The sequence below is a fragment of the Hypanus sabinus genome, chromosome 2 (genome assembly GCF_030144855.1).
Source record: "Hypanus sabinus isolate sHypSab1 chromosome 2, sHypSab1.hap1, whole genome shotgun sequence".
NCBI lineage: Eukaryota > Metazoa > Chordata > Chondrichthyes > Myliobatiformes > Dasyatidae > Hypanus > Hypanus sabinus.
The window spans coordinates 28,528,589-28,546,344 of record NC_082707.1 but is presented as its reverse complement, the minus strand read 5'-3'; the positions used below and the strand labels follow the sequence as shown (position 1 = coordinate 28,546,344).

At 40.6% G+C, this 17,756-nt stretch overlaps 1 protein-coding gene across 2 annotated transcripts in view; it reads left to right on the top strand.

Annotated features, from left to right (window-relative positions):
• Positions 1-17,756, top strand: part of LOC132407294 (plastin-1-like) — a 130,699-nt gene that overhangs the window by 1,559 nt on the left and 111,384 nt on the right. The window contains exon 1 of one of the 2 annotated variants that reach the window (XM_059993593.1): positions 7,445-7,555. The exons of the other annotated variant lie outside the window; for it this stretch is intronic. The gene's annotated coding sequence lies outside the window, so the exon portion shown is untranslated. Of the gene's footprint in view, positions 1-7,444; positions 7,556-17,756 lie in introns of those variants that run through there. 2 annotated transcript variants of the gene reach the window in all.

Genomic DNA, 17,756 nt, shown 5'->3' with positions numbered 1-17,756 from the left:
TTTATGTCTTAAAATATGCAATACCTATATCTGCCACTAGATGTAACAGCACACTTAGGAAATAGCAGCAAGCATAAAATACAGAGAATAAGTGCTCTAAATTCTAGAGGAAGTTTGCAGTGTAGCAATTAGGAGCATGTGTCAATGTTTTTCAGTTTATTGATTGGAGTATCATTTTTTTACCCCCATCCCTGGTGTGACTATCATAATTGTTCTTTGAATGGAAGGTGTTACTTAATAATATTGTATATCTATTAGAAGGCATTGCATGCTCTCTCTGTCTCTGATGTGCTTTCCCTCCAGAAATGATAAATGTTCTCTTGTCAAGTTGCTGTACCTCACTTACCCAGCTCCCCTTTAAAAGGGACAGAATAGTAAATTGGGGTATTGAATCACATTCATGATCCTGCTATTATAAAAGCATCCAACTCTTCACTTGCCGTAGTTATCTGCTGCTGATCTGAAGAGTGTTGATCTAGCCATTTTTGGAGGTAGGAAATAATCATCCATATGTTGATGATTCCAGATGAGTCCACTTCACTCTGCTGTTAATAAATTTCAGGTCCTCGAAAAATCTGTTGCCATTTTACAATTAGAATCAAAGTTCAGAGTAAAATCAAACTTATTGTCAATGTCATGTCACCATGAGATTAATTTTCTTGTGGACAATCACAGTAAATACAAGAAACAATAGAGTCAATGAAAGGCCACACCTAAGAGGACAGTCAAACAACCAATGTCAAAAAAGCAACAAACTGTACAAATACAAAAAGAGAGAATAAAAGAAATAATTGTTACGTATTCGGGCAACAATAAATATATGAGTTCGGCAAGGGTTTCTTATAACAAACAACACGTTTATTAAACACAGAAAACAAACCCCCCAAAAGTAAACAAACACTACCGTAACCAGAAACAGCTGCTGAGCGGCAGCCCAAACAGTTCTTAAAGTGATATTCCAAAAACAGTTCTTAAAAGTGGCATTGCCAAAAACATTTCTTTAAAGTGGTATTGCCAAAAGTTCGATATGCTCACAGTCCATTTAAAAGGAGAGACTTTACAGGACGATTTAGGTTCTCTTTCACGTCGCTTGCTTCGATCCCCGACGTCGAACTTCCCACGAAGAATTCACGAAACGAAACGGCTTAAAGGCACTGACCTTTCCTTCTCCACTACCTTCAATCCTTTCTAGTTAAACCTAAGGATTAACACGAAGATAGTCAACGAAATCCTTCCAAATAAGGATCAAACAAAGGTCGGCCCCGGTTCACCGTAGAAAGCGATTCTCCTCGATCTTTAACTTCTGAACTTCCAATCTTCACTCTCCACTAATTTTGAACTAACAGAATCATAAAGAACCTGCTGGCAATGACCTTTTAAACTTTAGGCATTAAATAAAAACTTCATCCTTCAACTAAACTGCATCATCACTTAAAACACGCAGTGGCATGAAGTCAACCTGGCAAATCCAGCCACGAACTGCCCCTCCTCACAAGGTGGGGTCTACCTTTTATAACCTGTAAAAAAAACCCGTCACATGATCTCTACTGGCAGGAAAATGACGTCACCACCATCACAAGACCATCACCTCAAGTCCAGTACAGCTTCAACACCAGTCACGTGACAAGGGCTCCACTGTCATGTGTCACGAGTACGTAACATAATAATAGTAATAAGAAATAAATAAGCAATAAATATTAAGGTCATAAAATGAAGAGCCCTTTAAAGTGAATCCAGTTCAGTAGGAACAGTTCTGTCATGGGGTAAGTGAAGTTTTCCCCTCTGGTTCAACAGCCTGATGGTTGAGGGGTAATAACTGTTCCTGAACCTGATGGTGTGGGTCCTGAGGGTCCTGTACCACCTTCCTGATGGCAGTAGCAAGGAGAGTGCATAGCCTGGATGATGAGGGTCCTGCTTTCCTGTGATTGTGCTTTGTACAGATGTGTTCCATAATGGGAAGTGCTTTATGCATGATGGACCGGGCCATAACCACAGCTTTCGCCACGGCTTTTCCGTGCAAGGGCATTGCTGTTTCCACACCAGGCCATAATGCAACCAGTCAAAATACTCTCTGCCACATAACTATAGAAGTATGTCAAAGTTTTAGATGATGTACCAAATCTTTACAGGCTTCTAAGAAAGTAGAGACGTTGCAGTACTTTCTTTGTAATAGCACTTAAATGCTGGACCCAGATCAAATCCTCTGAAATACTAACACTGAAGAACTGTAAGTTGCTGTCCCTCTCCACCTCTGATCCCTGATGAGAACTGGCTCATGGACTGCTGATTCCCTCCTTCTTAAGTCAATAATCATCTCCTTGCTCTTGCTGGCATTGAATGAGATGCCGCTGTTGTGGCACAACTCAGACAGATTTTCAATCTCCCTCTTATACGCTGATTTGTCACCACCCTTTATTCGGCCAATGACAGTGGTGTCATCAGCAAACTTAAATGTGGAACTGGAGCTATGCTTAGCCTCGCAGTCATACATATAAAGTGAGTAGAGCAGGGGACAAAACAGCCTTATGGTGCACCTGTGCTGAGGGAGATTGTGTAGGGAGATGTTGTTGCCAATCCAAACTGACTGGGGTCTGCAACTGAGGAAATTGAGGGTCCAGTTGCACAAGGAGGTATTAACAATGAGGACTTGAAGCATATTGATTAGTTTTGAGGGGATGATAGTATTGAATGCTGAGCTGTTATTAATGAAGAGCATCCTGGTGTCAGGTTTATTATTACAGGCATATGTCATTAAATTTGTTGTTTTACAGCAGCAATACAGCACAATACATAAAATATACTATGTTGCAATTAGAAATACATTTTTAAAAATTAAATAACTAGTGCAAAAAAAGAGAAAAAATGAGACAGTATTTATGGGTTCATTGTTCAGAAATCTGATGGGAAAGGGGAAGAAACTATTTCTAAAACACTGAATGCATTTCTTCTGACTCCTGTAGCTTCATTCTGATTGTAGTAATGAGAAGAGTGCATGTTCAGGGTGGTGGGGGTCCTTAATCATGGATGCCAGCTTTTTGAGGCATCGCCTTTTGAAGATGTCCTCGATGGTGGGGAACGTTTCCAAGCTCATATTATACTGGTGTCCCATTACCCCTGTATTTGCTCATCTAGTTTAGTTGCTGATTGAGTTTATTGTCAGATACACAAGCACATGCAGTGAAAGTGTTACTTGCACCAACATCACAGAACAGAGCCTCGTAAAAACAAGATTCACCAAAAGAAACATAAACACAATTTTTACAATACAGCACAATTGGAACAGAAAAAGTCAATGTTAGCGAAAAGTGGTCATAGTATTGCTAAACTGTAGGGATTAGGGTTTTGCTGGTGATGCAAGAACCAAAGGGTTGAAGGGAGTAACTGTTGAACCTGATGGTGTAGGATGCCAGGCTTCAATACGTCCTGCCTGACGGTAGCTGCAAAATGATGGCATGGCCCCCATGGTGGAGATCTTTGATGATATATATTGCCTTCTCAACACTTTAATTGTTGCATTGCCGTCTTTATGGTATTGATGATTGTGATTTGGTGTTTGATTAAAATGTGTATTCCTAAGTGTTGTTTGCCTCCTGGAGTTTTTGCCTGTGGTTAAAGTGACCTTGCTTCTGAAATGGGAACAATATTTTCCCTATTGGCTTGAAGATTAGTTCCACTCCAGTGAGAAGTTGTTGGAAGGTTAAAACAAGCATGCTAAATATTTATGGTCGACTGCATGTAACTGAGAGATGCTCAATTAACTTGTGTTAACCAAATAACTTTTCAAAATTCTTTTAATTTGTTATTATGCTGACATGCAACACAGGGATCCAAGACAGAAGGAAATTAAAGAACTGCAACTTCAGAAAACGAAGTTTACAGAGCGCAGTAGGCTAATGGGTTAATAAAGTTCAAATAAAAAGAAAACTCCCACATGCTGGAAATCTGAATACGGCAACTAAAATGCTATGAGAATTGGGAATGAATTAATATTATTAGGTGTAATGGGTACAGTAAATGAATCAACCTTTGATGAAGAGTTTCCATCAGAAATGTCGGCTGTTTATTCATTGCCATAGATGCTACCTGACTTGTTGAGTTCTTCCAGCATTTAGTGTGTGTTGCTCTGGAGCAATGTATTTGCAGCAATACATAGAGGTACCAACTAGAGAAGGGGCAGTGTTGGATCTTCTGTTAGGGAATGAAATAGGTCAGGTGACGGAGGTATGTATTGGAGAATACTTCGGGTCCAGTGATCACAGTGCCATTAGTTTCAATATAATTATGGAGAAGGATAGGACTGGACTCAGGATTGAGATTTTTGATTGAAGAAAGGCTAACTTTGAGGAGATGCGAAAGGATTTAGAAGGAGTGGATTGGGACAATTTGTTTTACGGGAAGGAAGTAATAGAGAAATGGCTGTCATTTAAAGGTGAAATTTTGAGGGTACAGTATCTTTATGTTCCTGTTAGGTTGAAAGGAAAGGTTAAAAGTTTGAGAGAGCCATGGTTTTCAAGGGATATTGGAAACTTGGTTTGGAAAAAGAGAGAGATCTACAATAAATATAGGCAGCATGGAGTAAATGAGGTGCTCCAGGAATATAAGGAATGTAAAAAGAATCTTAAGAAAGAAATTAGAAAAGCTAAAAGATACGAGGTTGCTTTGGCAAGAAAGGTGAAAATAAATCCGAAGGGTTTCTACAGTTATATTAACAGCAAAAGGATAGTGAGGGATAAAATTGGTCCCTTAGAGAATCAGAGTGGACAGCTATGTGTGGAGCCAAAAGAGATGGGGGAGACTTTGAACAATTTCTTTTCTTCACTATTCACTAAGGAGAAGGATATTGAATTATGTAAGGTAAGGGAAACAAGTAGGGAAGTTATGGAATCTATGATGAATAAAGAGGAGGAGGTACTGGTGCTTTTAAGGAATATAAAAGTAGATAAATCTCTGAGTCCTGACAGGATATTCCCTAGGACCTTGAGGGAGGTTAGTGTAGAAATAGCAGGGGCTCTGACAGAAATATTTCAAATGTCATTAGAAACGGGGATGGTGCCGGAGGATTGGCGTGTTGCTCGTGTGGTTCCATTGTTTAAAAAGGGTTCTAAGAGTAAACCTAGCAATTATAGGCCTGTCAGTTTGACGTCAGTGGTGGGTAAATTAATGAAAAGTATTCTTAGAGATGGTATATATAATGATCTGGATAGACAGGGTCTGATTAGGAACAGTCAACATGGATTTGCGCATGGAAGGTCATGTTTGACAAATCTTATTGAATTTTTTGAAGAGGTTACGAGGAAAGTCGATAAGGGTAAAGCAGTGGATGTTGTCTATATGGACTTCAGTAAGGCCTTTGACAAAGTTCCGCACGGAAGGTTAGTAAGGAAGGTTCAATCGTTATGTATTAATATTGAAGTAGTAAAATGGATTCAACAGTGGCTGGATGGGAGATTCCAGAGAATAGTGGTGGATTACTGTTTGTCAGGTTGGAGGCCGGTGACTACTGGTGTGCCTCAGGGATCTGTACTGGGTCCAATGTTGTTTGTCATATACATTAATGATCTGGATGATGGGGTGGTAAATTGGATTAGTAAGTAAGTAGATGATACTAAGGTAGGTGGCATTGTGGATAATGAAGTAGGTTTTCAAAGTTTACGGAGAGATTTAGGCCAGTTAGAAGAGTGGGCTGAACAATGGCAGCTGGAGTTTAATGCTGATAAGTGTGAGGTGCTACATTTTGGTCGGACTAATCCAAATAGGACAAACATGGTAAATGGTAGGGCATTGAAGAATGTAGTAGAACAGAGTGATCTAGGAATAATGGTGCACAGTTCCCTGCAGGTGGAATCTCATATGGATCGGGTTGTGAAAAAAGCTTTTGGTATGCTGGCCTTTATAAATCAGGGCATTGAGTATAGGAGTTGGGATGTAATGTTAAAATTGTACAAGACATTGGTAAGGCCAAATTTGGAGTATTGTGTACAGTTCTGGTCACCGAATTATGGGAAAGATGTCAACAAAATAGAGAGAGGACAGAGAAGATTTACTAGAATGTTACCTGGGTTTCAGCACCTAAGTTACTGGGAAAGGTTGAACAAGTTAGGTCTTTATTCTTTGGAGTGTAGAAGGTTGAGGAGGGACTTGATAGAGGTATTTAAAATTATGAGGGGGATAGATAGAGTTGACATGGATAGGCTTTTTCCATTGAGAGTAGGGGAGATTCAAACAAGAGGACATGAGTTGAGAGTTAGGGGGCAAAAGTTTAAGGGTAACACGAGGGGGAACTTCTGTACTCAGAGAGTGGTAGCTGTGTGGAACGAGCTTCCAGTAGAAGTGGTAGAGGCAGGTTCGGTATTGTCATTTAAAGTAAAATTGGTTAGGTATATGGACATTGAAGGAATGGAGGGTAATATGCTGAGTGCAGGTCGGTGGGACTAGGTGAGAGTAAGCGTTCGGCACCGACTAGAAGGGCCGAGATGGCCTGTTTCCGTGCTGTAATTGTTACATGGTTATATGCATCTGCAGTATCTCTGTGTTTATAACTTTAAATGCATACTCCTTCTCAAGATTAGAAACATAATTTTGGTAAAATTTGATTAATCGAGTGATAGTGAAAGAGAATAAATAATACATAATATTTTAATCGCACAGAGAATGAACTGAGTCTCTCTCTCTCTCTCTCTCCCTCCCTCCCTCTCCCTCTCTCTCCCCCCCCCCCCCCCTCCCTCTCTCTCCCCCCCCCCCCCCCCCCACTCCCTGGTGCTGGGGAACACTACAATCCACAACATCGCTGTATTATTACTGCCACATATTCCCAATTCAGTTGGTATTTTATATTCGTTATATGGAGAAAAGAATAATTAGTTAATACATCTAAAATGTGATTGCTGAATGCCTGAAATGCCTTATATAAATTTTATAGACTTACGTCCATAATATATCACAAGTGAAACTGACACGAAGGATTGCGTTCATAATGTAGTAAACCGTTTATGGGATATTTGCAGTATTCATTTTGCAAGTTTCAAAAAGAATAAAGTAATGGTTACAGATCGAACACTGACAGAATAACTTCTACCAGCAAATATTTTATATGCGTCTGAAACATTCTGACTAATGCAAGATTCTCGCAGTTCTAACCGAAGTTCAAGTCCAAGAGACTGGTGCTTAAACTTTCAACCTCCCGGTTCACAGCAGCTGCCATTGTCGGTACATAGAAGGAATTGCAAACTCGTCGTTAGCCCAACAATACCGAGCCTGTTTAATTTACCGAGCATTTCTCCCCCGTTTACAGGCAAAAGTGTTCTTCCATGATCATTGATTGCCTCCATACCCACGTCCATTGTCCCACCTAAGAGCCCACCTCTCCATTTTCTGTCGATATGATTGGCTGTATCGCTTGATTGAGACCTGTAGTTGAAAGCAAATGAAGCACCTGGATAACTGGCGAGTTGTCAATAAAATGACGTCACCACAAGGCAGCGCCTAGATTAGCTTTTCTCCAACGTGGTACGTACCCTCATTTACACCTGCTTTCAAAAGCAAGCAGATTCAACCAGTAAGTAATACAAATGTTAATTTTAACATAAAAATGTGCTTATTTGGTTTTGCAAAACATGGAGTTAAAATATTGACGTCTGGAATTAGTGGTTTGATTCAGTATGGTAAAACGTTATACTTTTAAGAAGCTACTCTTGGCAAGTTGATAGCTATTTTTTAATTAGTTGAAACTGTCGAAATAAGCTTCAGACATGTTCTAACCCCGATGAATCGGATAACTTCTTAGCAGAAAATTACAGATTTTCTAAAAGATTATAGGCGGAATTTTGGTTAATATTATGAACTAACCCATTATTGTTGGAAACCGGTTTTCAGTTTGTGTTTCAAACCTTGAATCGAATTCAGCGCTAACATTACACCAATCCTTTGTTAGACCGCTGAACGATCTATTGAGGAGGTCTTGAATGTAAAATAAACTTATTTTACTGTTTCACTTTAACAAAGCAGTCAATGTTCAATGTTGCAGAGTTAATTCCTTATTGAATCTGCACGAAACGTTCCATTTACAGTTCTTCGAGGCTGCGGTTCTTTACTTCACCGCTAATTGAACCGCTTGTATTCAGGATCAAAAGGCAAATCCATTACACTGTTTGGAGTAGCATAACGAATCTGTACAATTTGGTCTTATGTATACCAGCATTTTGGTATTTTAACTTTTCTGTTTAATGTAATTGTAGTCAATAAGACACTTTAAAAGAAGGAAGTTCTATTTTTTTTATTTTGCTCGGGTTTGGGAAGAATTTATTTTTTTTACTAAGTTATCTCAATTACAATCAGCCATTGCAACGCCACTTCGTACTTGTGGAATAAAGCCATAAAATTATATTTGTGCGTGACAGATTAAATATCTATTCCGTAATGAAAGTTGCAATGACAATGCATAGACAACTGCAGCAGGGTTTAAAAGTGGCCACATTGGTGTCTCTTCCAGTGGAATGTATGTTGTGGGCTTTTGCCACCTACTTTTCTGCACTGAATTTTTAGAGTTTTCATAAAGTCCTAGAAAAGTACAGCCCAGGAACAGGTCTTTCAGCCCATCTAGTCTGTGCCAATCCATTTAAGCTACTTACTCCCATCAACCTGTACCGGGACCATACCCCTACCATCCACATAACTATCAAAACTCCTCTAAAATGTTGAAGTTGAGTTGGCATGCACCGGCAGCTTCACTACTGTGGAGTTGACAAGGGCAACAAAATAGCCCGCTCAAAAAGTGGTCTACATACTTTTAAAATATAAAACATTTCTCCAATTTAGTTCTGTTCATACCTGTTGCATTATGTTTTGTGGAACTTTATTGCATCTTCAAGTGTAGTAATCCATGACTAATTTGGTAATTAATAATAATACAGCAAATGTGGCAAACAGTTTGCAAACGGGAATATGGCAGTGAATTTTTTTTAAAACTGCAGATTCAGGAAATCCTGAATGAAATGGAAGTGCTCAGCAGGTCAGACATCAGCTTTGGAGGAGAAATGGGTAATGGTTTGGGTCAGAGAACTCTTGTCTGAAATTAGTTTTTTCTTTTAAAAAGGCCTGAATAGAGTGAATGTGGAGAGGATGTTTCCAGTAGTGAGAGAGTCGAGGGCCAGAGGGTACAGCATCAGAATAAAGCAAAATCCATTTAGAATGGAGGTGAGAAGGAATGTCTTCAGAGGGTGGTGACTCTGGAGTTCATTGTAACAAGTAGCTGTGGGAGCCAAGTCATTGAGTATATTTAAAGCAGAGCTTGATAGGTTCTTGATCAGTAAAGGTATTGAAGGTTATGTGGAGGATGATAGGGTTGAGAGGCAATAAACAGTCAACTATGCTTGAAGGGTGGAGCAGATTCAATGTGCCAAATGACCTAATTCTGTTTAATTCTGTGGATAATAACATTAAATTATCAAAGGTTGGGTTGTTGTTGAGTTGAAGCTACCATTGGTCAGAGTTGACCTTGGATATTGTGTCTGAGCTGTCTGGATACACAAGCCTGGGCAGTACAATATGGAGAGCAAGCTCCCCCTCTCTGCACATCTAATGAACCCAAAGGAATGGCAACAATGATACAGTTTAGTACCAGCAGCATTGTTGTCAGTCAGCATTGAACTCAATATAGGACCCTTAGAGATGCCAATTCCAGATTTTTCCCTCAGGGTTTCTTCCCAAAGCCTTCCGCATTAGTGGGTATAGCTGCAAGGCAGTGGTGGTTTGAGATCAGAGTTTTCCTTCTCCAAGATGAGCTGTGAACCACAGCTGACATGCCCCACCTGCCTGAAGTGACAAGTTTTAAGGCACCAGTAACCCGCCTTTGCCCCTTCTGTCAGCCCCTTCTGTTCTGCTGGGCTTAGTAGCTTAGACACACATGAAGGCCAGGAGATGAATTTGATTGTCAGAGGCTATTTGAAGTGCATGCCACTGGGAGCATTTAATAGGTAGTGAGAGCTTGTCCCCATTATCACCCTGGCTATAGCAACCTTAAGGAACCTTAACAACACATACAAAATGCTGGAGGAACTCAGCAGGCCAGATAGTAATTATGGAAAAAAAGTACAGTGGATATTGTCAGCTGAGACCTTCAGCAGGACAGGAGAAAAAAGATGAGGAGTCAGAGCTCGAAGGTGGGGGGAGGAGAGGAAGAAACACAAAGTGATAGGTGAAACTGGGAGGGGTGGAGTAAAGAGCTGGGAAGTTGAATGGTGAAAGAGATACAGTCTAGAGAAGGGAGGAATCTAATAGTATAGGACAGGAGGCCATGGAAGAAAGAAAAAGGGGGAGGAGCACCAGAAGGAGGCGATGTGTGAGCAAGGAGATAAGGTACAAGAGGGAAAAGAAGAATAGGGAATAGAGAAGGGCTGAGCATTACCAGAAGTTCAAGAATTGATGTTCAAGCCGTCAGTTTGGAGGTTACCCAGATGGAATAGCTTTTGCTCTTCCAACCTGAGTGTGGCCTCATCACGACAGTAGATGAGGTCATGGATGGACATGTTGGGATGGGAAGTGGAATTAAAATGGGTGGCCACTGGGAGACAGAGCACTGGTGCTCGGCAAAGCAATGTCTTAATCTATGACAGCTCTCACCGATATACAGGAGATCACACCAGGAGCATCAAACATAATAGATGACCCCAAAAGACTCACAGGTGAAGTGTTGCCTCACCTGGAAGACTGGTAGTGAGGGAGGAGGTGTAGCAGCAGGTGTAGCACTTGTTCCACTCACAATAATAAATGCCAGGAGGGAGATTAGTGGGGAGGGATGAGTAGACAAAGGAATCAAGTAGGGAGCAATCCTTGCTGAAGGCAGAAAGTTTGGGGGGGGGGGGGAGGGAAAGATGTGCTTGGTAGTTGGATCCTGTTGGAGATGGCAGAAGATGTAGAGAATTATGTGCTGGATGTGAAGGCTGATGGGATGGTGGGTGAGGACAAGATGAACCCTATCCCTGGTGGGGTGGCGGGAGGATGGAGTGAGAGAAGACATGCATGAAATGGAAGAGATGCAGTTGAGGGCAGAGTTGATGGTGGAGAAGGGAAGCCCCTTTCTTTGAAGAAAGAGGACATTCCGGAATGAAAAGCCTTTTCCTGAGAGCAGATGTGGCGGAGACGAAGGAATTGAGAGAAGGGGCTGGTATTTTTATAAGTAACTTGGTAGAGGTAAAGACCAGGTAGCTGTGAGAGTCTGTGGGTTTGTAATAGATACCAGTGGATACGCTGTCTCCAGAGATCGGCAGAGATTGAGTGAAAGGAGAGGGAGGTGTCAGAAATGGATCAGGTAAATTTGAGGGCAGGATCGAAGTTGGAAGCAAAGTTGATGAAGTCAAAGAGCTCTGCATAGATGCAGGAAGCAGCTCCAATACAGTCATCAATGTAGAGTTGGAAAAGTGGGAGAGTGACACTAGTGTAGGCTTGAACATAGATTGTTTCATGTAGCTGACAAAAAGGGCAGGAATAGTTGGAACCCATGCAAATACCCATGGCTACACCTTTAGTTTGAAAGAAGTGGGAGGAGCCAAAGGAGATATTATTGAAAGCTAGATAGAGGAGAGTGGTGGTGGAAGGGAACAGGTTGGGTGTGGTGTCCAGAAAGAAATGGAGAGTTTTGCAGCCTTCCTGGTGGGGGATTGAGGTTTATAGGGACTGGACATCCATGGTGAAAATAAGATGCTCGGGGCCAGGGAACTTAAAAATCTTTGAAGTGATTTAGTGTGTGTAAAGTGTCACAGATGTAGGTAGGAAAAGACTGAACGAGTTGGGGGGGGGGGGCTGTGAAGTATGAAGTTGAAGTATGCAGATATATGAGTTCACTGGAACAGGAGCAAGCTGAAACAATGAGTCTACCTAGACAGGCTGGTTTGTGAATTTTGGGTAGGGGGTAGATATGGGCGGTGTTGGGTGAGAGAACTATGAGGTTGGTGGCAGTGAATGGGAGATCCTCAGTGCTAATAAAGCCATAAGGCATGGGAGCAGAATTAGGCCCATTGAGTCTGCTCCACCATTCAATCATGGCTGATCCTTTTTTATTCTCCTCCTCAACCCCAGTTCCCGGCCTTCTCCCCGTAACCTTAGATGCCATGTCCAATCAAGAACCTATCAATCTCTGCCTTAAATACACCAAATAACCTGGCCTCCACAGCTGCCTGTAGCAACAAATTCCACAAATTCACCACCCTTTGGCTAAAGAAATTTCTCTGCATCTCTGTTTTGAAAGGGCGCCCCTCTATCCTGAGGCTGTGTTCTCTTGTCCTAGACTTTCCTATCATGGGAGCATCCTTTCCACATTTACTCTGTCTAAGCCTTTCAACATTCAAAAGGTTTTGATGAGATTCTCCCTCACCCTTCTGAATTCCAGTGAGTACAGACCTAGAACCATCAAACATTCCTCGTATGATAACCCTTTCATTCCTGGAATCATCCTTGTGAACCTCCCCTGGATCCTCTCTAATGCCAGCTTCTAATATGAGGGGCCCAAAACTGTTCACAATACTCAAGGTGAGGCCACACCAGTGCCTTATAAAGCCTCAGAATCACATCCTTGCTCTCATATTCTAGACCTCTTGAAGTGAATGCTAATAAGGTCAGTCATGGCCTGGTGCTCCTTAGTGCAATCTTGTTTGAGGGGTATATAAGAGGAGGTATCTGACAGTTGTCACTAGGCTTCAACAAGGTAGAGGTCTGTCTGCCAGACCACTGCAGCAACACACCCCACCCCTTTTATCCATAGGTTTAATGGTGAAGTTGGGATTGGTGCGGAGAGACTGGCGAGGCGCATTCAGGAGTGAGGTTGGAATTGGAGAGAGGGGTGGTGAAGTCAAGATGGTTGATGTCTTGTCCGCAGTTGGCAATTAAAAGATTCTGAGCAGACAGAAGACCAGAGTGGGATGTACAGGAAGAGGAGGGTTGAAGACGGGAGAAGTGCAGGGTGGAGAGTCCTTGCCAAAGAAGTAGGCACAGAGACAAAGGTTTCAGAAGAAGAGCCCAACATTATGGCGGGTGTGGACACAAAGGGACAAAGGTGAGGCTCTTACTGAGGACAGAATGTTCTGCCTCAGAGAAGGGAGAGTCAGAGGGGATGGTGAAGACCTTAAGGAATCTTAAGTTTGGGTAAGACCAGATCAAATGGATTTTTATTTGGAGATTTTGGAGGGGATAGGAGTGGCGGACGAGAACACTGTAGGTTGGTAACTAATTCTTAGAGTTATAGAGCCATACAACACAAAAGCTCACATATAGTGTCCATTTTTTCCATTGCAGCTCTACGCTCCCTTTATTTACCCACATTAACTGCTCTTTCTCTACTTTAACAAATCAAGTGCTTGTCAAGATGTTTCATAAATATTGTGAGATTAAACTTCCTACAAGGCTCTCGGGTAAACTTCAACCCAGTATCTTTTGAGGGCATTGAGAATAAACCAAGAGCATTTCTACTAATGAAGCATAGATTGTTTTTAATCGAAAGTTAAATTTTAAAAATAGTTTGATACAAGTAGCAATCATGGCTTGGAATTGCATGTGCCAGTGTTAATCAGTTGCAAATTCTTTGCTCTGGCATGTGAAGTAAATGGAAATAGGATGTTGCCCAATTTTTTATGCTGTGCTTGAACTTTTGATGTGGTATTTCGGGAAGTTGAGCAGAGATGGTGCTTTGCTCAAATGGACAAAGTACTGATGCACTATTAAAGAGGTTTGGCACACTTTGGACGTGTATCAGACAAATCATTGACTGACCTCTGTACTCATTCCCTTGACTAGAACAGGAACAAACAGTAGCAAATGTGTGGAAGTAAACCAATCAACATTAAATTGCTAGAAACTCTTTTATTTGCCACTACATGATATCTTTAAGTTATGATTTAGCTTTACCTTGTCAATCACTCTGTTTATGTGGTATGATATATTTTTAAACAATAAATGCAGAAGTTTCCACAAAGCATTGGAGATACCAGTATATACATTATAGTCTTTTATGGACATTGTCATACTAATTGCATTTTTTTTTAAAGGAGATCAGCACAATTTGTGGAATCATTTTGCTTCCTGTAAAGTACTATGCTATTAAAAATATAAGGCTGAGCAGGTAGTGTCTCTGAAATTCAGAAATGTTGTCTGCAGGAGACTAGGGTGGATGTGGGGGCCAAGTTTTTATGTGTATTTAAGGCTGAAGTTGATAGATTTTTGATTGGTCAGGGTATGAAGGGATATGGGGGAGAGATCAAAAGATTGGGGCTGAAAGGGAAAATGGATCAGCCATGATGAAATAGATAGAGGAGACAGACTTAGTGGGCCAAATGGCCTGATTCTTATGGAAATGGCTCACTCCAAAATATTCCTCAACAGGGCATAGATACAGTATGCCATATAGTCTTTGACATTTTTGTAAATCAAAAATGAGGTATAAAACTTGTTGCTTACAATTGTTTCTAATTAAGTGCTACAAGAACAAAGAAGTTAGAGGAGAAAGATAATGAAGAGCAAAAAAAAAACTGTATTAGCAAGGGGGAAGACAGAGTCAGAGATCAAACCAACATGGCCTGGTCCTCTTGTGCCAGTTTGCTGAAAACAGTAAATTCCATCCAAATTCCATTGCTTGAATTAACCAATAAGATCGCTCCTATTCAAGTCATGCAATGCCTGCTGCTGAAATGGTTTCCAGAAAGAGACAAAGGCAACACAACCACTTAAAAAAAACACCCCAAACTATTATGTGTAAATAGGTAACTATATAAAATTACAAACATAAGGAAATTAAACTACAAGGGAAAATAACAATTATGCAGTTCAATCCAGCAGTTGTCTGTAGTAGACTAGGGATGCATACTCAGATATTTAATTTTGGTTCTTTTGCCTGTTATATCAACTTGACTATTTCCAGTCAGCCCACAGATAATAATTAATGGTCTTAGACTACACCTGTGGCTTTTTCATAAATAGTCCAATCCCCTGGTAAAAGGTGACATCATTGCTGCAATTTTGCACATTGAGTGTTTGTCTTCCATGATGAAAAGCCACAATTTACATGTGAGCAACACACAAAAATGCTAGAGGAACCTAGTGATTTCCAGCATCTGCAGAATCTGTTGTGTTTATTATTTCCATGTGTGATTTAATTACTGTTTAATTTGTCCTTGAACATTACAGTTGGGTCCAGTCTTCATAATACTGCATGATTTTGTGCATTTTAAAAAATTACTTCAGAACCATCGTATATTTAATTGGTATGCAGAAAACCATTCTCTGTTGTTTTAACGAAGATACTAAGTTTTTAATGTTGCCGTAAAGTTTAAAGTGTTAATTTTCTTTTAGAATACAGTAAGATTGAAAGCGCATGAATAGATGAGATGGTCACAAGATGTTGCAGATACTGGAATCTAAAGAAAAGAACTCAACAGGTTGAACTGCATCTGTTTGGGACGGAGTTTAGAACTGTTAATGTTTCTGGTTGAGAGCTTGCATCTATACTGAGGTGGAGGTGCTGCTTGACATGCCGAGTTCAAACAGTTCATTTTTCGTGATGGACAAGGTGAACTGTATGTTATACATGAACACTGTAATGACATAATAGGACCTATAAGATATGGGCATGTATTTCTGAGCTCCTGGCTCATAACTGAGAACTATCTGAAAGTCACACCAGTCAGATAGCCCTGCTTATCTGCTTGCAATTGATTTTTGACCATATAAGGATATGATATCTTCAGCTTGCAACCTTTGAAACTGATTTGTTACTTGAATAAATATAGATCTAATTAAAAACTCTTGCATGATTTTATGATGCATAAGCATAATAAATTATTTGGGAAGGAATACACTCAGCACAAATGCTAACATAGTCCCTGTTGTATAACTTCATTCTGATGGGAGGCCAAGTTCAGTATCATAATGTGACACCTGGAAATAGTACACTTGTAACAACTACTTTCTGGTAGGTCAATGTGTAACAAGTGGGAGACATTCGAAAAAGGGCGGGGGGGGGGGGAAATGAGTGAGTATTCTGGACCAGGAGGGTGAAAGACGAGGACTTTCTGTCCAAGGTACCCTGGATACCAAGGGATAGCAAAGGATGATATTGGGAGGTGGGGTGGGCAGAGAGAATGAAACATATGACTGGTTTAGAAAACTACAAACGGGGGTTTCTTCAGGAGTATTTGTATTTCATTTAGAGATACAGTGCAGAATAGGCCTCCTGGCACTTTGAGTTGCACTGCCTGCAGCCCACTGATTTTAACAGCCTAATGGTGGGACAATTTACAATGACCAATTGATCTATTAACTGATAGGTTTTTGACAGTGGGAGGAAACTAGAGCACCTGGAGGAAATCCATGCTTTCTCAGTTGTACAAATGTCTTGCATACGTATGAGATCAGAATTGAACTCTGAGCTGCACACCACATTGTAATAGTGTCATGGTAGACTCTGTGCTACCATGGCACCCAAGTATAAGAAGTATAGGGAGAGATATGGGGTTAAAAGACAAGGCATGAAATGTCACAAGTGGTTGAGATCAAGGAAATTCCCAAACATTTTATAAACATGTTAAGGATTAGAATGTAACCAGGGAAAAGGTAGGGTCCACAAAGTGGCAAATGGCTTTCATAGAGCTGGACAATGTCAGTAAGGTAATGAATACTTTTCATCTGTAGTCAATGAGAAGGGCATCGTAGTTTGAGAATTTTGGTGTTGGGGGCTGTGAAGTTCTCAAGTTTATTTTTTTTTTAAAAAAGTTATTGGATATCTTAGCAGGCATTAAGGTTGATTATGCTCAAAGTCTGTTGAAATGTGCCCTAGGTGGTAATGAGGGCTATGTAAGTGCTGTACTATTGTAAAATCTTATCGAATGAAGATTTAAATTAAAAACCCTCGCTTCCCTCTTGGGTAGATCAAAATGATCCCCAACACTATTTTGAGGAAGAGCAGGAAAGATCATTCAATGTTATTGGACAGACTTTTCCTTGCATCAGTTTTATCAAAACTGCTTATTTGGTTATCACCGGCTGATGTTAGGAGCTTTTTTTGTACAGTGGCATCCAATTAATTGGGATATATCATTGTAGCCCAATTAAACAGCTGCCCCAATTAGCCAAACTTTCATGGAAGTAGTTAAAAGGTACAAAAAAGACAAACTACTTTTTAACTGAGTAACAAGTTGTACTTAAATTTAGAATACTGCCAATATCTCGACAATACTGTAAAACTGTATTAAATTGAGGAATTTATCTGCTGTGTACTTTTGATTGACTGTAAGTTAACAAAATCAGCGCAGACACCTAGTGTAGATAATGGACTGCCTTCATACAATGACAATTGCATCCTCTGAATCTTGATTTTTTTCATCGTAACATTCAAGATGATTGTCAATGCCTTCGTGATTCCTTGTTGAAGTAGTGAAATTGTTTAATTTTACCTCTGCCAGAAAAAGTGGGATCTCCCAGTGGCCACCCATTTTAATTCCACTTCCCATTCTCAATCCGCTCTGTGTATCCATGGCCTCGTCTACTGTCACAATGAGGCCACACTCCGGTTGGAGGAACAACACCTTGTATTCTGTCTGGGTAGCCACCAACCTAATGGCATTAACATCAATTTCTTGAACTTCCTCTGCCCCCCCACCCCCTTTCACCATTCTCCATCCCCTTTTCCCTCTCTCACCTTATCGTCTTACCTGCCCATCACCTCCCTTTTTTTTTAGTTCCATGGCCTTCAGTCCTCTCCTATTAGATTCCCCCTT